Source organism: Choloepus didactylus, chromosome 2 (genome assembly GCF_015220235.1).
Source record: "Choloepus didactylus isolate mChoDid1 chromosome 2, mChoDid1.pri, whole genome shotgun sequence".
Taxonomy (NCBI): Eukaryota; Metazoa; Chordata; class Mammalia; order Pilosa; family Megalonychidae; genus Choloepus; species Choloepus didactylus.
In genome coordinates this window covers 90846236-90869864 of record NC_051308.1, presented here as the reverse complement: position 1 = coordinate 90869864, position 23629 = coordinate 90846236, and the positions used below count along the sequence as shown (strand labels likewise).

General features: G+C 41.4%; 1 long non-coding RNA gene and 1 pseudogene across 1 annotated transcript; one reads left to right on the top strand and one right to left on the bottom strand.

Annotated features, from left to right (window-relative positions):
* The first annotated feature begins 3566 nt into the window (after positions 1-3566).
* On the top strand, positions 3567-4860 carry LOC119516561 (annotated as a pseudogene).
* Positions 4861-21258: 16398 nt separating this feature from the next.
* On the bottom strand, positions 21259-23381 carry LOC119526344. The gene is made up of 3 exons (XR_005215165.1): positions 23289-23381; positions 22544-22979; positions 21259-21298 (listed from the first exon to the last, which is right to left on the bottom strand). It is a non-coding gene; the product is annotated as an uncharacterized LOC119526344 (long non-coding RNA).
* Between the last annotated feature and the right edge of the window lie 248 nt (positions 23382-23629).

Genomic DNA, 23629 nt, shown 5'->3' with positions numbered 1-23629 from the left:
GGCTCAAAGGGACACAGCTGGGACACAAGAAAAAAAAAAAAGGAAATATAGAATGTAAGCTTTATATCAATGTTGAATTTCTTGAACTTCTTAGCTGCGTTTAATGAGATTGCATAAAATAATGTTCTTGTCCATGGGAAAGGTATATGTGAATTATATTGCCTGTTCAAAGATATGTGCAGCTTGCTCCCATATGTTCAGAAGATAGAGCAATAGATGACGGGTGTTACGGAGGGAGGGAGAGAGGGAGAGAGGGAGGGAAAGAAAGAGACAGTGGTGTGACAGGATCTTAAAGTTGATGGATCAGGATATCAGGGGAGGGGGGTCAGGGTATGATGGAATTCTATGTAGGGGGGTTGTACTGTTTTTACAACTGTTCCTGTAAGATTGAACTTATTTCAAAATAAAATTTATTATTAATATAAATAAATAAATGAATAAATAAATAAATAAATAAATAAAGGAAGACATTTTCCTTCAAGGAATGCTGAGGATACTAAACATCAGATCCTTAAAACTTTTAAGTAAATATATGGTCTAATATTTGGATGAAAAAAAAAATGTATCAGTACCTGGCTCTGGTTCTTTGGGCAGGTACTTTAATGACTTTGGGTCTCCATTTCCTCTTTGGTTAAATGAAAGGGCTGGGTTAGGTTATCTATGAATTTGTTTCCAACTGTATAATTATACAATTCTGTGCTATGTTTCTTCTCCTTGCCTCACCCATTTGAAATAAATTGTTAAAGTGGTTTGGATAAAAGGTGCTTAGTACTTTGATAAGGTCATTACTGGGTATTACTGTCACCAGGTGTGCCAGTTTGAAACTGTTATGAACCCCAGAAAAGCCATGATCTTTTAACCCAATCTTGTTTGGGTGGAACCTTTTGATTGAATGGACAACATATCTGAAGAAACCATCTTTCAAAAATGAGAGAGAGATTAAGACATCCCCAGATATACAAAAGCTGAGAAAACACCAGTAGACTGGTCCCACAAGAGATACTAAAGAGGGTTTTGCAGGTTGAAGGAAAAGAACAATAGATAATAGACAGAAGCCACAATAAGAAATAAAGATCTCCAGTGAGGGTAATGTAAATGGGCAAATACAGATGCCAGTATTTTGGGTTTGTCACTTCTTACTTCCTATAGTATGTAAAAGGCAAATGCATAAAATGTAATGATAAATCATTGGTTTTGGATTCGTAATGTATAAACATATAATCTGTGACAAGAAACTCATAAAGGTAGGAGACAAAGGGGAATAGGAACATAGTTTGTGTATACTATTGAAGTGAAGTTGGTATCAAAGCAAACAAGATTGTCATGGATTTAGGATATTAAATTTAAGTCCCATGGTAACTACAGAGACAATATCAGAGACTGTGCAAGCTCATAAAGACAGACAGTAGAATACAGGTTGCCAGGGGCAGAGTCAGTAGAAATGGGTAGTTAATACATAATGGGTGTAGGATTTCTGTTTGGGAAGATGGGAAGTTTTAATAATGGAAGTTGGTGAGGGTACCACGACATTGTGAATGTGGTTAATCCCACTGAGTGGTATGTTTGAGAGAGGTTGAGATGGGAAAGTTTATGTTGTATATATGTTCCCACAATTTAAAAATATAAGAAAGAACAACCAAAGAGACAATTTTAGGTTGTAGATATGTTACCAGAATAATAGTTTTAGAAGCCCATAGAGCTGTACAACACAAAGAATGAACCCTAATGTAAACTATGGACTACAGTTAATAACATAATTATAATAGAGTTGTTTCATCAATTGTAACAAAGTTACCACGCCAATGCAAAATGTTAATAATAAGGAAAACTGTGTGTGAGGAGATATATATGGGAACTCTGTACTTTCTGCATGATTTTTCTGTAAACCCACAATTGTACTAATATCTACATGCATAAATAAATAACTACCCTCTCAAATAAATAGATATTCTTCTAAAAGCTGAGGGGAGGGGGAGAATGACAATTAAATTTAATATGTGATCCTGGATGAGAAAAGACTGAAAAGGACATTATTGGGACATATGAAAATATTGGAATATAGACTGTCATCTTTATATCAATATTAAATCTCTTGAACTTAAGGTGGTTTACTTAAGTCAATATCCTATTTTTAAGAAGTTTACATGGCAGTATTGTGTTCAAGGAGCAAGAAGTATAAAACTTACCCTCAAGTATTCAGAAAGTGGATAGATAGATAGAAAGATAGATAGATAGATAGATAGATAGATAAAAGAGAGAGGGAGAGGAAGGAAGGAAGGAAGGAAGGAAGGAAGGGAGGGTGGGAGGAAGGAATATGGCCAATGTGGAAAAATGTTAATATTGAGGACCTGGGGTATCTGGGTATATTCGAGTTCTCTGTGTGGAGTTTGTATTATTTTTCTAACTATCCTGTTAGTTTGAAAGTACTTCAAAATAAAACATTATTTTAGATAATAATAAAAAGAACAAACATAGGAACCTAAATGAAATCCAGGCTCACTAATAGAAAGTTTGTTTCTTCTGAATGCTTGGTCAAACTTTCTTTGACTCAGAGTGGTTAAATTTTTCTTGACTGTAATAAGTGTATTAATTTACTCACCTATCATGACATAGTCCACTTATCAAACACAGCTTGGAAGTTAATTTTGAGGCAGCTATCTTGCCTGAATGTCTAATTTGCCTAAAGGAGTTGTTTACTCTTGGAAATCAAGGAATTGTCCTTTCTTGTATTTCTTCACATTGCCTAGTACAGCCTTGTAAACCATGGCCCAGGTAAATTTTAAAAATTCCTAGGCAGCAACAACAGCATTGTCAACCTTTTATTTTTGAAATAAGAACATTAAAAAAAGCTTACTGCCTATCATCAGTTTACAAAATATACTTCTAATGCCAAAAAAAGTATGAAAGACATAATCTCAGAATGAAAGATAATTCTCCCCATGAAAGTCTGAAGAGACACACGTGCACACACGAATATGCACATACACACATGGCATTGTACTATTTCTTCTCTCACTTTGCTATGGTCAGTGATAACTTTATAGACTGGCCCCTGTGGATAGATTGGATTTGAGAACCATTGGTCTACATGATTGCATACAAGAAATGGTTTCCTGGTGGAATATCAAAGGACTACACGGAGAAAATGTCTGATAAGAACATCCAGGGAATATTAAGCATTGACAGCTTCTGTAAAAGAGGGTAGCCTTTTTTTCAGCTTGAACTCTGGAAACCTATGCTGAAGCAGGTTCTAACCCCTCCCATCCCATGAGGAAAGGTTGCAGCACCCCCAAAAATGGACACATTGTAATAAACAGATGCGACTCACATTTTGCAGCGTATTTGGAAAGAAAACAAACCTTCCTTCTTTCCAGGATGCTCAGGATTTTGCAGCCATCAGAGCTCAGGATTCCTGTTGAGGGGGACTCTGCAGGTAGAGTCTGAATTTTAGGTAACTGTAAAACTACCTACAATCACTCTTAAATAGCTATTTCGGAAAGCACTCCCTCATTAGGCTGGCGACTCCCGAGGCGACAAGACCCTGCTTGTCTAGGCTCCCTGAAGGAATGCCCCGGAAGGCGGGGAACGTGGACGAGGCCGAAGCGGGCGCCGAGGAGTCGGGCGCAGAAGAGTCCGGCCCTGAGGAGTCCGGCCGGGAGGAGCCGGGCGCCGAGGAAGAGAAGGAGGCCGGGCGGCCGCGGCCGGTGCTGCGCTCGGTGAACTCGCGCGCGCGTCCCAGGTCATCTGCAACCGCAGTCCCCGCGTCGTGCTGCCCATGCGGGGAGCCGCAGCCCTACCCGACGCTGCCTCCGGGCACGGGCCGCATCCACAGCTACCGCGGTCACCTGTGGCTCTTCAGAGATGCAGGGACATACGATGGGCTTCTGGTTAACCAAACCGAATTATTTGTGCCGTCTCTCGGTGTTGATGGACAGCCGATTTTTGCCAACATCACACTCCCAGTGTATACCTTGAAAGAGCGATGCCTCCAGGTTGTCCGAAGCCTGGTCAAGCCTGAGAATTACAGGAGACTGGACATCGGCAGATCACTCTATGAAGATCTACAAGATCACCCAAACGTGAGGAAAGATCTGGAGCGGCTGACACAGGAACATACTGAAAATCAGCGGATGGAAGAAGAGACTGAACATTTTAAGTAAAGTTTGTATTCCTGAGACTCACCTTTTGATGGTACTCATTAGTCTTGATCTAGATATGGGACTGGTCACTTATTCTTGGTTTCAAGTTGTCTCATTCTTGGAGTATAGTGTGCTCCATTGCTTAAAAGAAAGCTAACTGACTTCACTAGGTATTGTGATGTTGAGGGGCAGATATCACAAAATGAATTTAATGCCTGCCTTTTTTAGAAGTATTTATAAAGAGAAAATAGTTGCATTTTTGTCTCCTGGTAGGTCAGGAAAGTGTGTAAGTAATTCAATGAGAATTGCAGCACATTCTTAATTATAAAGAAAGCAGTGACATCTGCTTTTTTGTCCTGTATTTTGGTTGGACATGTGTCTGCCTCACCGCTTTGGGAAGACAGACATCCTTGAGGCAGGGACAAGCCTTTTTCATCTTAAGACCCCAGTGCCTCGCATTTTATGAGCCTACTGTCAGTGTTGGTTGAATGAACAAACCAGTGGATGCTTTGGTAGAAAGTATTTGGAAGTATTGCTTTTTTTTTTTTTTTTGGACTTAACATATGTACAGTAAACAAATGTTTGAAAGGGAACCATTTTTATAGAAACCACTTTTTATAATTTTCTAAACTTTGTGCTTTTCTCTGTCCACTATTGGACAGTATTGTTTTATTTCTGTTTCTAAACTGGGACTAGTTTTCTGTAGTTATTGTGATAATAGCTTTTTTTTTTTTTTTTTTTGGTTAAGTGACATCTGCATATCAGTCCTCATGTTTAATTCCAATGTTAAGGAGCTACTGTATTGTAAATAAATTTTTACCGAGTTTTTTATTTCTCTTCCTTTTTGTAAAACCATGACATTTCCATTTAGTTCCAGCATTTTTCATCAGGCAGGCTCTGGTGACACTTTACACTTAGTTGAAGCACTCTAACCTCTGGCAAGTTACTCCTAACACAGTGCATTCATGGGATAGGCTGGAATCATCTATAGTTTTATAAATGTGCAAGGCCTCTCTTATAGGCCGGACTTAAATTCATTAACTCAAATTCAATACTTCCATCAAACTTTCTTTTTTGTAACTAATATTTTTTTTTTTTTTTAAATCCCCTGGTGGAGAAAAATGTGGGAAAGATAGAAAAATAAAAGGAAGAAAAAAGATCACTGTAGACCTATTACTTAAATACAACCACTATTAACATTTCAAATTATTTTCTTACAGCCTTTTTTTAGGGCATACTTTGGTTGGCTGGTTTTTCAATAACTGAGATCATACTGTACATAGTTTTGTATTCTTTTTCATTTAACTTCATAACTTAAATATTTTTCCATGTTATTGTAAGCTCTTAATAAACCTTAGTACAGTCTTCCTTTTATAATTAATAGAGTATTACCTATAGGCATAATTCCTATGCTCTGAAATCAGAGTAAAGGGAATGAAACAAACTCCTCAAGTTTTCCCAGAACACTTTGTTTTAAGTTTTACCTAATCTTTTTCCCTCCCTTTCAACACTCACCAAATAAGTTGTGTTTTTTTGTTTGTTAGTTTGTTTGTTTTTGTTTTTTGTTTTTAAGCATATTGAAGTAGTTCTCATTCCATGACACACCTCTGGGGGCTGAAATGTTGGGTAGGGAAGAAGAAATGTGGAAGCAGAGAGTTTCATGTGTTGGTAAAGAAGGCAGCTGTATAGGTTCCAGAGTGGGGTAGGGTGGGGAATTTAAGGAAGTCTGCTGGTAGTGGATTAGTTCAATTTTGGGCTTTTTTTTTAACCTGTCTTTGTGTCAAAATGAGATTTTCATGTTCCTCTTGTTAAAACATGCAGTTTGAGTACTGTGTTTTTTGTGTGTGTTGTCCAAGGAAGATTGAAAACTTGTAGCATGAATAATATATGTTTTTATTTGAAATCTGTGAATGTATTAAATGTCTTGCTCTTAAGAGACTATGATGTTTCCTATTTTGAGTTAACAAAAAGAGTTGTTCTTTAATACTTACATTAAATGGTGCTAAGTAAAGGTAAAAAAAAAAAAAGAAAGCATTCCCTCCAACTCAGACTAATAATTTACACAAACGGTCAACAGAGAATGCAGAAGCAGATGAAGGAAGGAGAAGAAACTCCACACCCAGCTGGGTCATTCACACAGTCCTTGGATAGGAGAGACTGGAAGTAAATACAGAACACATTACAATTTGTTGTACATGTGCACATGCTTAGGATAAATGTTTAGTAAATGTTTTATATACATTCTGCTTCTCTGTTAAGTGTGGAATTTTCAAAACTTCCACAGAATCCCATCCCTACATCTGCTCACTTAACGAACGTCTACACCCATATGTAGTGCTCAATATAAAATGTGTTGAAAGGGTAAATGAATGAATCTTCTGCCGGAGGGAGGATTTATTTATTAATTTAGTCAACTTATATTTATTTAGTGCCTCCTATGGGCCAGAAACTGAACTAAGGATGCCATGGCTAGGGATACTCCCATGAACAAAACAATTTTGGTTTCTTCTCTAGTTCTCATTTGACCTACCAGACCTCTGTCCCTCCTGTCAGAATCTAAGCAATTTAAGAATCCACCATTTCACAAAGGTAATTCATGACAACTCAAAGCCATTCTCAGCAACGGACCTCAAAGCCTATCTTTTGTTCCTAAAAAGTTGTTGCTCCAAACCTAGTCTCTGTCTGAATCTAAACCGTTGTATCTGTGCCTTAATTTCAAGCCTGCCTTTGAGCATTGTATCGATCAGACAAACCACTCAAAACCGTAGTGGATTAAAATCAGCACTGTTTGTTACTGATCCTGCGTCTCTGAGTCGCCTGGGCTGTTTGGCTTTTCTGGGCCAGGCTTGGCTGCTCTTGGCTGGGCTGGCTCATGTATCTACAGTCCATTGGTGGGTCAGTGGGCATGGCCTCACTCACATGCCAGGCACGTAGCTGGCTGCTGGTGGAGCATAGGGGGGGCTGGAACACATGTCTCTCATCAACCATTCGGCTAGCCCCTACCTTTTTTTTTTTTTTTTTTTTGTATGGCAGAGGCAGGGGTCTCCAGAGGAAGAGCAGAAGCACAAAGACCTCTTGAGGACTAAGCTTGGAAATGGTAGATCATTTCCACCACATTCTATTGACCAAACGAAGTCCCAAGGCCAGCCCAGACTCAAGGGTAGGGAAGCAGACTCGACATCTGGATGAGGGGAGCTGCAAAGTCACCTTATAATGGCATGGACAGGAAGAGAGGTAGAGAACTGGGACCATTTTTATGATGAACCTACCGGAGTCTCGGTACTTGAATTTATTTCTAGAATGTGAATGTCTAGCTTTCCCTGATGATCTCAGACGTGACTCACCTCTTTTGACATTTCCAGCCCTGCTGCCTCAGATAGGAATCTCTGCCCATTGGGGGGCAACCCCGAAGCCAGCCCCTTCCTAAAAAGAAGGAAACTCAGATCCTTTCTTCCCATGAGTCAATTCCCTTTTCTTAAATGATACTTTTCTAGTGTTTAAAAAAAGGAACTCCTTCAGCTATTGTTAAAAATAGATATCTGAACCAGGCTGAACTCCAGCTGACAACTGTAATCAAAATTCTGATACCCAGAGAGGGCAGACCACATAAGAAGAACCTTTGCAAAATGCTACTTTAACAAGGTTTAATCCTTATTGGAAGACAGAAGTAAAATAATAAAATACTATATTTTTTCAATCCTAAAACACTTTTTTCTCATATTTTAACATTTGTATAATCAAGATGTCTTACAATCAGAGTGTATCTCTGTGATGTGGTTGGTGCACCCTCCCACCAACTCCCCTCCAAAAAGTAAGCTGTATTAAAAACATAATGCATCTTTCAACTGATAGATTCTTATAACTAAGAAAATACTGTAGTGAGAAACCACTCTTCATGGTCAAATGCCAGTCAAGTGCTTATTGGAATGATTCAAAGTGAAGTAGGAGAAAAGTAAGGGCATAAGAACTGGCAGGGTTTCCAAACACTACAATGTATCAATTGTTCAGGGTATTAGAGGTAATTCTGGTATACTGGGAAGGATGACACAAATAACTAGAATCCAGACGTTTCCAGAAGCCCTGGGTTGTGATCGTTTTCCTCACTTGACATTTACTAGAATGACTGATGATCCCTGGAAATGAATGCATTTGAGTTTTCCTGTCCGCCCCTTTCCCTGCTGCCTTCTAGCAAAGGGCTGTGCAACAACAACAACAACAAAAAAAAAAAAAAAAAAAAAAGGAGGAAAAGGTAAAATCAGAAGGAAGTCAAAGCCATGCAAACTCCATGGACTGGTTGATAACCTTTGAATAAAGAGCTGGTGTCATCTGTCATTGTCTGGTTTGTTCCTTTGTTTAGGTTATATTGCTGATCATCATAGTAAAGAGGGCAGGCACAGAGCCAGACTGCTTTAGTTTGAATCCCCATTCCACCACTTAAAAGGCTTCTACCTGCTGTGCCTCAGCTTCCTTATTTTCAAACAGGGATTATAATTGAATGGATTCATGTCCACTTCCAATAATGTCTGCCACATAGAAACACTCAGTAAAGTCAGTTCTTTATTGTTATTACCATCTACATGAAATTTCCAAAAAGTAATTCCATCAATTCCCAGAATCAACCTAAAGCCCCTCACTGATACACAATGACTTTCCACATAAAATTAAAACCACATACCCTTTTCCCCAAGGTTTCTGCTATTTGACGGCTGAAAAAAAAAATCACCAGCATTATTTAGGTGAGGGTGAAGTTTGTGACTGAGCAAACTCCTTTATCCATGTTCAAAATTTCACCAGTCCCTGAATAAGAAAAGGGCAGAGTCATCTCAGCTGACATTTATCATTATTTTGTTTAACCCTGAAATAATCCTTACTTCATAAGCACAGAACTCAGTGCACAAATCAGAACAAGGGGAAATTAGAACGTGTAAGTCTGTGCACACGCCTGTGTAATGAATGTTTGGTTTCATACATTCAGAATGTCTATGTAAGCACTTGTAGCCTTACTGTATGTCTGCAAAAGAGAGCCCAGAGAGACACAAACTATTTATCTGGGCAAAATTAGACTATCTCTTGTGATTCTGAAAAGGTTAAGGCAGAAGATAGGTTATTGCATAGAGGGAGCTGTGATTTGCACATTTCGAATCATCTTTTCATATTAAAAGCCACCTCTCCTCTCCTGCTGTACTGTCATCACCCTCAGCACATGCCTCCATCCCTGGGGCCAGAGAGTTTTTCTCATCAGGTTACAGGCAGGCCCCATCAACTTTGTTTATTCCATCTAGGATTCAAGGCATTGAAAGGACAGTCAAGGCTTAATGGGTGTCTCCCGGCAAGGCTCAGTATTTAGAAATCAAAGGAGCTCTCATGGCGTCTGTGCAAGGCGGTGGAGCAGGAGAGGAGGAGGCTGACTTTTGCAGGCAGACAGCTCCTCACATCCTTCTCGGAGCACAGATAAGCTTGGGGACCAGGCTTCGGTGGCAGGGGAAGCTGGCTTGAGAACTTTCCCATAGTAGTCCCCGGGGAACAGTACTTGCCACAAGGAAAGAGGAAAACATTATACATAACAGGCCAGACACGCACTATAGGGTTGTCCTCAGAAACTCCCACGCAGCTCCCATTTGGAGGCTCCCCTCCCCGTGCTGTGGCTCCCCAGAGTTGGGTTCCTTGCTGCAGGGATGTTAGGAATCCAAGGGGATTCACAGAACCCTTGGGATTGTGATGGAGCTTTCAAATTCCAGGCGAGGGGTGCAGGGAAAGCCCCCGAGTGGCCCACAATGTGCTGCAGGCCCGGGGCCTTCCCAGCAGGACGGATGTGTCTATTTCCTGAGCCCAAATGTCTGGGATCTGGAGAAAGGAATCCCTGGGGGCCTGAGGAACGCTGTGCTCCAGCAGCACCGGCACGGTTCAGCTGCTTGATTAATGACATGTGAGAAGACTGGAGGCACATTTAATAGGAGAGCAAACCCTTACAGAGTGCCGCCCTGGATAGGATTGGGCACCTCGCAGCCCACAAAGAAGACTGCAGAGGGCAGAAGCCTCAGCTGAGTCCTAAATGCATAACAATGTGCCCTGAGAGCCAGGGCGGGGTAGAGGGCGGAGGCTCCATCTGCTCCTGCCCAGTTCTCTGCTCCAGTGAGGGGGCTGCCCTCAGCTGTTGGGTAGGGTCCTGCTCCACTATTGGCTGGCAGGTTTTCAAAGCTACTCTCAAAGGCTTTTATGAAACTGCTGTTGCTGGGCAGCGGCTAAAATCATTTGCCCTGAGAAATGGAAGGAAGCAGGTGTAACCACTCACCCCAACCTGACCCTCCCCCCAAAAAAAACCCAATGTAAGCACTCTACACTGAGTGGGTTAATCTGCCCCTGTACATTTTACTGAGCACACCAATCTCTTACCCCTCAGCACTCTTCCCCATACTCCCAAAATGCAACCACAAGCTACACTTATCTTGGCTCCTCTTCCAAGAGAAAGGAAGTGCCAGTCCAGAATGGTATTCCAGAACGGACCCTGGGTTCAGCCTCAAGCTGACTCTGGTGCTGGAGATGCGGGCTGATTCTCCCACCTTCTCATCTCTCTAGCCTTCAGGAAACAGTGGGATTGCTGGAAGTCATGGGTATCTCAGGGAGACCAAACAATTTTTGTTAGATTAATTTTATGGCATACCAAAAAACTGAAACAGCACTTTACTTAAAAATTGATGCAAGAATATAAAACAACTGGCAAGTGTTTCCTCACCTCCCTTTTGCTTGTATGTATAAATGGGCAGTTTCTGGAATATTAGATTAAAACATTGAGACGTCCCTTTAAAAAATGATGTAATCTCTAAATTAGGTTAACTGATGAAATTTTATATTTGAAGGTACTTTAGAGTCTTTTCACAGTCAACATTTAATTTGACCATCATAGCAATCTTAAGTTTTAGGAAATTGAGACAACAGAAAAGAATTAATTTATGTAAGGGTTAATAGCAAGTAAAATAGCAGAAGTGGGATTTAAATTCAAGTGTTCTGAATCCCAATCTAATATTCTTCCCAGGCCTCAAAATTTGAATGACTGAACTGCACATAATTGGTAATCATTGTAAGGAATTTATCATATAAATTTACCAAGGTGTTTGGCATGTTTTCTTGCAAACTTCTTAGGTGTATCAAATTGACATTTAGACTCTCTTTTCCCCCTACCTGTAGCTCTGTCCCAACAAGGCAAACAAGTTGAATTGGTGGAATAGGGGCTAGCAATAGTGAGGATTTGAGCTGATGTGCAATAGGTCACCATTGGATGTTTTTGAGCAGAACTGTGATATTGTAACAGCAGCATTTTAAGAAATTTAATCTGGCAGCAATGTCAGATGTCGAGAAAGAAGCAGGTCAGAAATATTATCTCCCTTCAGCCATATCCATTTCCAATTTTCTTTTAGGGTCAAAAAAATATACCCCTCAAAGTGCATCAGAAAGGAGGTCCCTACAGGGCTTCCATCAGAGGCAGCTGCTACCGGGAGGATCTAAGATTACAGGCTTGACCTCAAAGCTACTTTCAGATGTGTCCTCTCCGGCAGCCTGGAAAATCGAAAGATACTTACAAAAGATCTTGGCTTCCTGCTAGAGATGGGGCCAAGCCGGGGTAAAATTGGGAAGCAGAAACCCCTACCTAAATGGACAGAGGCAAAGGGGTCCCACTAAGGGGTCTAGTCAATCCTTAGGCTGAAATCCTTGAACTGCCATCTGCCCTTGGAGCTTGTCACTGCTGGGTTCTCTGCTTCAAAATTAATTGTCTTATATTTCATACACTGTTGACAAAGGAATCAACTAGCTAATCTGACAAAACTAATGGGAGAGGGTAAAATCCTAAGTAAAATATTTACAGTTTATCCATGACTACCAGAGGAAATCAACTCTTCAACTTTGTTGTTCAAGTGATGATAAGAAGCCATTGACAGATGCTGTAACACCCCAGCAAGACCACTGCAGCTCCAGGGCCAAATAGCATGATGGGAATTTCAGAACACATCAAAGGCATGGGTCAGGTTGTTGGAAGAGATTTGGGAAGAGATGAAAATGTGTTCCCTTTGATTTACACCAAGTAGGTGCCCACCTACCTCGTTATAGTCGCAGCCCACTTAACTGCAAGAATATGGCCCAGTCAGTACATTCCCTCCTCTAACTGGTAGTGCAATGGGTCACTGCAATATGTAGGCAAATGATGAAAGGTCAGGAGCATTTTGAGTGACTCCAGCAAGTTCATGCATTTACTCACCCACTCATTCATCCAGAGGGTTGCCTATTGAGTGCCATTGTGTGTTGTGCACTCCGTGATGCTGGAAAAGATAGAGAGGTTCTGTACGGTCCTCACACAGTATACAAGTCAAAGACAGGGCCCTGATCTAAATTCTGCCAAGACCCCTTCTTCTTCAGGCTTAGACCTCTACAGACTCCCTGCTCATACCCTTTGAGGGGGATGACCTCTTTCTCTAGCAACCCAAAGAGACACTTGTGTTGTAGCAAAAGCTGTAAACCAGAACTCCACCTTGGGGCTGGGAAAGTCATATCATCTCAAAAGGAGGTGACACTAATCTGAATAAGAAACTGCTCTGGTCCCACGGATCCACTGACTCCCTCCCCTTACCCTGAACTAAACTGATGACATAACAAATAGAATTGGAGCTTGTATAGGGGTGGACTAAAGGTACATTTCCATAGACTTCCACCCAGAAAAATAATATCCCTTTTGTTTTTGTGTCTTTAACTCACCACAACTCCAGGTTTTTTCTGACTTTATTTTCTCCTATTTAATGCTCACAGCATCCTCCTCCCCCAATCCCTCTGTTCTAAACTGGAAATGTAGAATCAATATCAACTATAAGCTGATTATCTGAAAAACTGGGGGCAGCACAGACTGAGAACCATTTAAATTAGCCTTTGGCCTACATTTGTTTATAAGTGAGCATTTCAAAGTAGATTTACCTTCTTATATTCCCTCAGCATACATTGACTGGGAAGTCGGGGAGGTGTACATGGGGTGGACTGAGTGTTGAGGAAAGCTGGTTTGAGATAACAATTGGTAGGGGTCAGATCACAAATTGTATCATTTATTTAACATTTATTCCCTCTCTGCCAGTTCCTCTATGGAATGAGGAGTTGCTGATGTGGTGACATTATGTATGTGTCACTTGCTGGGCATGAATCCCAGACACAGCCTCACTTCCACCATTCCCAGCCAAGAGGACAACCTGGGAGACACAAGATGTCCTTGACATGTCCTGGGGAGTGAGGGTGGCCTCTTGCTATGGATGAGTGAAGAACTCACCAAGAAGTGCTGCCAGCCAGGCTTACCAAGGGCAAACATTGTAATTATCAGTCCCATCGTCAGACGCACTCACACCATTTGTGACTTGTGCCCAGCCAGGTTCAAACATGAGTCCCAACCTCCTAACTATAGGATGTGACCTGTGAAATCAATGAAACCTGTTTCAGAAATTGCAGGCAGCATTTTTTTTTTACACATAATAAAGTTTAAGTATTGTTGTGTGGAAGAACACACATATGTATGTACATATGTGTGTTGTTGGTGAAGATATATGTGCTGGTTTGAATCTGTTGTGTACCCCAGAAAAGCCTATGTTCTTTTAATCTAGTCTTGTGGGTGCAGACCTATTGTGGGTGGGACCTTTCAGTTAGGTTGTTTCCATGGAGATGTGACCTGCCCATTCAGGGTGGGTCTTAATCCCCTTGCTGGAGTCCTCTAAGAGAGATAAAAGACAGATGAAATTCAGAGAGCTCAGAGAAACTGAAAGAAAAGTGCACAGAGACATTTGGAGACAGCCACTGAAGCCAGAGAGAGGGACCAGCAGACATTGCCAGGTGCCTTCCCATGTGACAGAGGAACCCCAGATGCCAGCAGCCTTTCCTCAGAGAAGGTATCTTCCTCTTGATGCCTTAATTGGGACATTTTCATGGCCTTAGTACTGTAAATTTGTGACCTAACAAAACTCCATTGAAAAAGCCAACCCATTTCTGGTATATTGCATTTTGGCAGCTTTAGCAAACCAAAACAATACGCAATATATTTTTTACTCTGTATCACAGTTAAAAAAAAAAAAGAACTCCTCTAGAATATATAGCATTGATATGATTGAGCATGAAGCAGAAAGCCTAAGAGTTGATCCCATAATACTCATTGAATTGATACCAAAGTAAGAGTAAATATTCGCATCATGTACAAGCAAATGACAAAATAAATAAAAAGATAAGGAATGTGTATAGAATGAAGTTCTTTTTAAACAGGGCTGTGCCAGGAGTTGTCAGCTCCCTTATGATTCTTGTGGTTTTCACATTCTCAGAAATGCCTCTCCGTATCCCTGAGTCTGCGAGGGTGTCACAGCCACCTGCTCAATAGTTTCTCCTATAAAAGAAGAGAGTTTTAGGAGCAGTGGGGGTAGGTTGTAGAGGACATCGGAGCAAATGGGTCCTCTCCTTAATGCCAGATCCAGTGCCCCAGAATCCTTTAGGAGCTTTTTGGAGATGCATCTTATAAATCAGGACAATAATTTGGCTCCCCTGGTCAACCACTACTGCTAATCATGCCACCTGCCTGGGCTGAGATTTGGAGGAGAGATTGGAAGACCAGGAGAGAGCAGGTACTTAACCACCAAAGCAGGCAGGCCTGATGCTCCCAGAATGGCTTCCCCACTCATGGGCTGACTCCAGAAATTAATGCAGGAATATGTTATTTTATATCAAGGCAACACTTTAGGTGGTTGATCATTTACACCTTATTGTGACTTATTTCAGATTCTTTCTAAAACCAGGAATGTATAGGAACAAGAAAAGATCTTGAAGACCCCACGTGCCTTAGGGGACTCTATTATTGTGAAAGCGTGGAGGAAGGAGGCCGGAGAGGCGGACGACCTTTTTAACTTTGCTTTGCCCAGAGCTGGTCCAGCTGAGGAACGTGCCCTCCTGCCCACGGAGAATACTGCAACCAACTACAATTTAAGCCAACTTTCTAAGAAAATTGGCCATTTGAGTCTGGCTTTGAGCCTTGAAGTCTAAATCCAAGTAGGAAGTAGGGTAGGGTATGCCTAGAGGCTAAAACAATTTGATTTTAATATTTGTTAAACCATCCTTATTCTTTGTTCTTCCCTTCTCCATCCCCAACATCAGGAGAAAAAAAATTCAAACAACCTCCTAACTTGGGGCCATATGATCTCCATGGTTGAGCCAGGAAAATTCCAAAGGCAAAGGCACCTAAGACACGGATCTGATCACCATCATCAACAAATAACATTCATTGCATATTTTCTATAAGCCAGCATGATGCTAAGCCTTTTATGTGGATTATAGGCATGCCTCATAGATATCGCAGGTTTAGTTTCCACACCACCACAATAAGGCAAGTAGCACAATAAAGCAAGTAACACAAATTTTTTTGTTTTCCCAGTGCATATAAAAGTTATGTTTATACTGTACTGTAGTCTATTAAGTGTGTAATAATATTATGATTAAAAAGACAATGTACATACCTTAATTAAAATGTGACACAGTTAAAATGATCAAACGAAAGGGAGGAGGTATAACTGGGAAATCTGGATTTAACAACTGACTGCAGATACTGATTCATTATATAGATATTTCTTTTTAGTGTCTAGTGTTTTAGAATAGACAGAAGGAAAGACCTGAAGTTGTGGAACTTTAATCCAGTAGTCTTGAGCTTTGATAATGATTGTATAACTATACAGCAAAAAAAAAAAAAAAAAAAAATCAATTACCCGTGTTTATATAGATCTACTTCTGGATGTTTTGCTCTGTTCCACTGATCAATATATCTATCTCCATCAGTACCACACTGTCTTAGTTAACCTACATCTATCATAAGACTTAAAATTGGGTAGAGTGCTATACTAGTGATCAATAAGAGGGAGGGGGTAAGGGGTATGGAATGCTTGGGGTCTTCTTTTTCTTATTATTTCTTTTTCTGAAGTAATGCAAATGTTCTAGAAATGATCATGGTGATGAATACAAAAATATGCGATTATACTGTGAACCACTGGTTGCATACTTTGGATGGATTGTATGGTGTGTGAATATATCTCAATAAAATTACATTAAGAAACACTAAAAAAAAGATTGAAAAAATATGACACAGAGGCATGCTGTTGGGAAAATGTCATCGATACACTTGCTTAATGTAAAATTGCCACCAACTTTCAATTTGTAAAGAATACAATATCTGTAAAGTACAAGAGAGCAAAGCGCAATAAAATGAGATGCACCTGTATTTCTTTAACTCCTTACAACAACCCATGAGGTGGGTTTAAATGTTGTCCCCATTGTACAGATTTAAAACTGAGGCTTTTACAATTCGGCTTAAAGCCAAGGTCACATGGCCTGTAAGAAGTGCAGATGGAAGTGAACCCCAGGCAGTCTGGCTCCACACCCTTAACTAACAAGTGAAGCAGCAGTGAGCTCTGGCAAGAAGTGCTAGTCAGTCAAGGAACCACCAGGGAAAAGTCTGCTTCCCTCTGTGCATCTTGCACTTGGGCCTCATCCCTTTACCATGTGACCTGACAAAGGAATTTTCCCTCCTTTCTGCCTGGCCTCACCCCTCCCAGGTGACAGTGAAAAGGAAACCCTGGCCTGGGCTCATCGTGCCTGATTTAGTCTGCCAAAGCTGCTATAAAACAGCCACCCCAGACTAGTTGGCTCAAACAACAGAAATTTATTGTGTCCCAGTTCTGGCGGCTAGAAGTCCAAAATCAAGGTTTCAGCCAGGCCACATTTCCTCTTAAAGGGAAGAAGCTGCTCTGTGCCTCTCCCTTGCTCTGGTGGGTGGAGATAACCCATGGTGTCCCTTGGCTTGTGGCAGCAAAACTCAATCTCTGCCTCTGTCACATGGCCACCTCTCTGTCTCTCCCTTACTGCATCCACATTTCCTCTCCTTATAAGGACTCCAGTCATATTGGATTAAGAGCCCACCCTAATCCAGTTTGGCCTGATCTTAAGTAAAACATCTTCAAGGATCCTCTTTCCAAATGGGTTTGCTTTCTCAGGACTGAAAGTTAGGACTTGACCGTACCTTTTTGGGTGGCACAATTCAATCCATAGCAGTGCTCTTCAAGGAAATGCATGAAGGACAGGCAGATCTGCTCACAGCCACACTCAGCCCCTACACTGAAAAGCAAGCCCTCTCTAAGGAGGCATGGCTGGGCTCCCCCAAGGCCAGCAATGATATAATGGCTCAGACAAGGGGTATGAAGCCATCAACGGACAGACAGCATAATACCCATGACTTTGACAGTGTGTGTCTTTCAGCTGCAGAAATAAGGGCAGGATAATTTTAGATCTGCACGTCTTAACGTGCCTGTATCTCTCCTGCCACCAGTCTGGCTCCCAGACAGAAGCTGCTTTTGTCCTTCCATGCGGAGGCCCTTAGATCCAGCCAAGCACCATGGACTTCAGAGTCTGGGGATTACCTTTGGGCCTGGGGGGAACAGGGCTCAGGGCTACCACCAGCCCTTGCCCGATGCCCCAGGAATGGTTGTATCAGCAGGAAGCCACTTCCTCTGTGACCACATGCATGAGCTGGTGACCTCTGAACACCCAAGGAGACACTGTTGGTCTCACAGCTGACTCACAGCTCCCCTGTGATATTCTAAGCAGGGGAAGGGAAAGAATTACCTGTGCAGAATGCTGGGAAATCGGACAGCCTCTGACCCAGAAAGAGCAGCCCAACCAAAGCCTTCCACACTCGTTCTCTTCATTTCTTTCTTTGGTTTTACTGACTCTGCCTTTTTCTGATTTTCCTCCTACTTCTATGTATGTGTGAGTTTTTCAAATCCTGTTTTGGGGGCACCATTCACCCTTCTCTCACTTTCACTCTTTTATGGGTCTTATTCCTTAGTGGGAAAACTTCGAGTCTCAAAATTTCCACTGTTACCAGTTTTGCTGTCCTCAGCCCTCCTCTCTTTGCTCACCAAAGGCCAGGCATAAGTGCTTGTTAACAGAAATAAACCAGGAATCTGAACTCTGAAGTCCATACCCTCTCACACCCACATTAAAGGCTCACATGTCTTCCTACTTGGGCACACTTGGTTCAAATTCACCAAAGCCAGTTGAAGACAATGCTTTTCCTCTAACTGTGGTCTCCATATCAATGTGACACCTCACACCTGATCACCTTTGGAACCCAGGAACTGAGCTTCCTTAGCTCAGTTCCTGACCCCATAGAGCCAAAGACTGGATGAGCGTGTGCCATGGGGTGTACCAGGATTTGCCACCAGATGACACTGTATCTCATTGACACTCCCCTGCCAAGACGGAAACTAAAGTCCTGACAAGCTATCTCTATTCCCTGTTTTTAAGAAAAATGTACAGAATTGCAAACTATCATCAAGCTAATTCTTATTTTTTTGACTCTCACTACAGACCCTTAATTTTTTTTGTGAACTTGAGATAGCTTAACATCTCTTTGCTTCAGTTGCCTCATCCGTAAAATGGGAATAATAAAAAGCATCTATCTATTCGGCTCATTGTGTCAAATAAATGTGAAACAGAGTTCGGTGGTGAGCAACAGAAACCAACTCCAGACAACTTAATCAGTGAGAAAGCTCCCAGACACAGGAGAAAAACTGAATGCTCAGGTCCCAGAGAAGGTAGGGACCAAGGAAGCACCAGGATTGTGGGTTACAGAAACCAGGGGGCCATCTCTTCAGGGCAGCCCTGCCAGAATTAATTGACTCAAATTATCTTCCATCTTTATTTCACTGAACTCCAGTTTCATATTTCCAGGAGAGCGAGCCTGATTAGTCTAGCAAGGGTCACCCATCCATCCTCTTTATCAGTGGAGGGCACAGAACTTTGATTGATGGGCCCCAATCCAAAGATCACCTACCTCGGCATGGGTGGTTCCTAGAGGAAAATCGAGGTGCTGTTACCAGAAGATGATGAGGAATGCAGAACAAGCAAAAACAACAGGTGTCCACTACATCATGAACAGTGCCTAATACCATGCCCGAAAAACAGAAAGTGATCAATAATTGTAGGTAGTAGTAATATTATTTCCATGTTGTCATAGAAATCAACAAAGTTAAAACCTCCCATGGAAGTGTTTTCTGAAGTTCGTATGTTTTGTCCCCTCTCTGCAGCCTTTTCCCGGCACCTCCCATGGCAGTGCAGAGTGACAAGCCTCAGGAAGCCAAAGGCATCTTTAAGCAATCACAAGTGTGGGTCATAATGCAGGAAGGTATAATGACACTGGCAGACACCACCTTTGCATGGGATTTCTGCATCAGGCAGGGGGACAGGGCCCCAGGAGTCTATCACACAAGCACCTTGCTCCACAATTGGAGTCTCTGTCAGCCTAAAATGCATCAGGCTGGAGATGAGCAGGTGATAAGCCAGTAAGTACCCTCCTGTGCTCAACCACATCCTAATAATTTACCTTCTCTGAGTAGCAGTCAAATACACTATTTCTGGCAAGGATTAGCCTTCTGAGTAGACAGTGTGGCTGCTGCACCATGACGTATTCTAATGGGTGCCAGACAGAGCCCCCATCCCAAAATATCAACCTGTTGCCCATCATTCTGCCGTTAAAAGGCCATTCTTCCAGTTTTCTGAGAAAACTTTTCAAAATGACACAGGTCCCATCTTGCCAGCAAATACATTAACCTTTGCAGAGGTTTGCTGTCCTTCAGCTAAGAACCAAAATAGGAGACAGGCTGGGTACCTGAGTGGAAGCAGAGCACCTGACTAGGACAAGGCCCAAGAGGGAGGAAAGGAAGGCTGAAAAGTGGCTGGGCACACACTGGGGACAAAGATTGAAATGGCTACTCAGAGGAACCGACTCAGCCAGCACTGGCCCCACCTTGGCCCTTGGAGCCATCAGCTAAAGTGATGTGGCACAGCCTGGCATCACCCTAACCTCTGTCTGCTGGGAGCCAGAGGACTTGGCATCTGCATTGACAGCCAGGAATATACTGGCCCCAGATGCTCACTAGATTCCAAAAATCTCTACATGCTGCATAGAGCCTGGAATCTTGGCTCCTTGAACACCAGGAAACCCTAACCTTGGCTTCCCACCATGCTAATCCCCATTTTCCTCCTTGGTTTTCCACCACCCTAGTGTTCCTAATTTTTGTTATGATTTGAAATCAAAATTCTCTGAACTTTCAGAGTACAAATAGAACAACAGTAAGGTCAACAATTTTTGAGAGCTTATAAAATGCCAAGAACTTTATATTATCTTATTTATTCTGCAATAATCCCACAAGGTGAGCTTTGTTACTCCCATTAACAGGTGAGCAAAAATAAGTCTGGGGTGTTAAGTGACTTGTCCAAGGTCACACAGATACTAGGTGGCAGAGCGAGAACTCAAATCTGTCTAACTCCAAAGCCTTCAACATACCCATTGCCTCTTAGAAAAGAGTACTGGGCTTATTCTCATTTCCTACTCGTGCTGAGCAGCCTAGCTGCATACCCATGAAAGATCCATGGAAACTCAACAGTTTTTCCTGAAGTTTTTACTCAAGGGTTCAGAGAGTAAATTTATACAATATTTGGATGTCAACCCATGGTCACATTTGACCTCATTACTCAGGTCACAGAAAGCCCAGACCCTGCCCTAGAAGCTAAGTAAATAAATACCCCTTGTATCAACTGAATTCGATCATGAAATCCAGCTATCTTTTTAGTCTGTTTCTAGAGTACTTGTTGATATTTCTTGTCAACATGTTCACATATCACCCACAGCTAGAAAATAAAAATGTCCCTGGTTTGGAACACCATATGAACAGCATTTACACCTTTCCATAATGTGGGTATCCTTTAAAATATCCACATTTTATAATAAACAATACCATTTAGGACATTCCAACACAAAAGTAGTCTTTCCCTTCTGTTCTTCTACTGTAGTCATGGAGACCCCAAATTTGGTTGAAATGAACAGACAAAATGAAAACCTGCCCAACAAGTTGATATCAGAGACAAGAAGAATGGCAGTTTATATTTCAGTGGTATTTGCGTCTGAGGAAACCAGTCACTGAACAGACATTACCTCATTCCGATCTCTCACAAAGGTAAGAAAAGGACAGGTACTCTCTTCCTCTCCTGAATTCCACACAGGATCAATGGTGAAAACCATATAAAAAGCAGATTGGGTCTGTAGTGCACTGAAATATATATGGATGAGAATAAAGAACTTCATCTACCCAGTTATTTGGCATCAGACTGGTCAAATTAATCATTTGAATTTAATATTTTAATCCATCAAATCAGCCTGATCTACACAGACAAGAACTGCCAAATTATTTGTCCCCAAATGAGCCATGGAAAGCAGCTAAGAATAAACCCCAGGTCTCTCCCTTAAATATACTGCTTTAAAAAAACAATATCCTCCTACCCCACCCAACCTTGTTCACCTCAATTACTGCAATTGCCCCAGATATCTCCACACTACCACCAGGGAGCTGTATCTAAAATACAAATCTGATCATCCTACTCCCGATTGACTATGGGATGAACTTGAAATTTCCTGACTACACGAGGTCTTCTGCAATCCGACCTCTTGCCTAATTCCTGTCTCATCTCCCACCCCCACTGCCATGGTGCTAAGAAGTAGCTCTAAGAAGCTACCAGTTATTTAAACACTCCATGCTGCTATCTAAACCTTTTCATGTACCTAGATACAACCTCCCACAAACACACACATGCATCCCCAACCCTGACCCCATCCTTGCCTCTTTACAAACAACGCATTTATCTCTTTTTTCTTTTGTTATTACTTTTTAAGTAATTTTTTTGATCACCAAAGAAGTACACAGAAAATATAGTAAATAAAGGAAAGCAGAAACAAGAATTAAAATACACATAATCCCATTACCCAGAGATAAGTCCTGTTAGCATTTTGGCGTATTCCTTACAGTCTTCTTTATGTGCACATATATACAAAATTTGAGTTCTGAGATTCAACTCAAGTACCAGCTCCTATAAGAAGATTTTTCTAACTTTTCCTCCCCCTCATTTCCCCAAACTTTATTGAGCTCACTCCCACTCACCCTTCAGGTCTCTGCTTAAATGTCACATCCGCAGACAGGCCCTTCCTGACCCCCAAACATATTACATCACCCCAGTTACTGTCTTTTATAGTACATTGCTCTTTTCCTTTATGACATTATCTGAATTTATATTCGTATATTTATTTGTGTGTTGATGCGTTCCTGTCTTTCTTCCCATTGGACCATAATCACCAAGAGAATAGGGACCATGACTGATCATACTTAGCTCTGTATCTACAAAGCCCGAAACAGATCTGGTACCATTAAACACACAATGAACATGCATTATATAACTAAATGAATGGCAGCTCCCTTAATGCTCCCACTAACAATTCACCAGACTCTACCATGGTATCTTACCATTTTATTATTCCAGTTGCTCACCCCTAAACGTATATTCCTTGAAGACAAAGGCTGTCTTTCAGTCTATGAAGTCACATTTACACAGGAATCATAACTACCCAGCCATACCTACTGCAATGTCCTGCACATGGTAGATTTTCAATTCATTTTGAATGATTGAGAAAATGAATGTGTGAATTGCTCTATGGGCAGGACAGTTTGCCAGTGATTTCCATGTCAAGCTTTACTCTTTGGTGATCTGTTTTTCACATCTTCCTGGTTTTGCTTAATGGTGTTTCCATTTAATACCAAAGCATAGCTGAGATGTGAAAACATTGCTTCACTCTACATATGTTTCATCTTCAGAAGTTAAACATCCACATCATTCAACACATACGAACAATTGAATATCTTTCCATCCAGGTGTTTGGCATCCTCTTGGAGCATTCAGAGTCTAAAAGAAAAAAGAAATGGGTGCTTTGCACCTCCATCACCAGTACAGAAAGAAAAATAAAGTAAATAATTAGGGTAATTAAAACCCACATTTTCACCACACCATAATCTTTCTACACTTCAAAGAACATTGGTTTATATGAGACAATTGTGTAAAATGGGGATATCAGTGAGTTTGCTTTCAGCTGCAAATAAGAAACCATGAAAAGTGGTTTAAATACGAATGACACTTATTATCACACACAGTAAAGTCTGGAGGTTGGCTTATTCAGCAGCTCAGTAGCATCAACAAAGACGAGGTACTTTCTACCTTTCTGCTATTCCTTTCTTGGAAAATGTCTTCCTCATAGTTGCAAGGTGGCAGGAAAGTTCCAGGTGTCACAATTGCAACAAGCAGCATCCTGCAAAGAAAAAGACAATTACACTACGTACCTCTCTGAATTAGCAAAGAAAATCAGGGCACCACTCCACTCCCACTCAGCTGACTTCTCAGGTCCTCTAGGCCAGGATTGGGTCATATGTCCATGTTTAATCCAGTTATTGGAAAGGGGAATAAGATTATCACAATTACCTTAAATCAGTGGTTTTCAAACTTTTGACCACACCAGACACCTGGAGGGTTTGTTAAAGCACGATTGCTAAGATCTACCC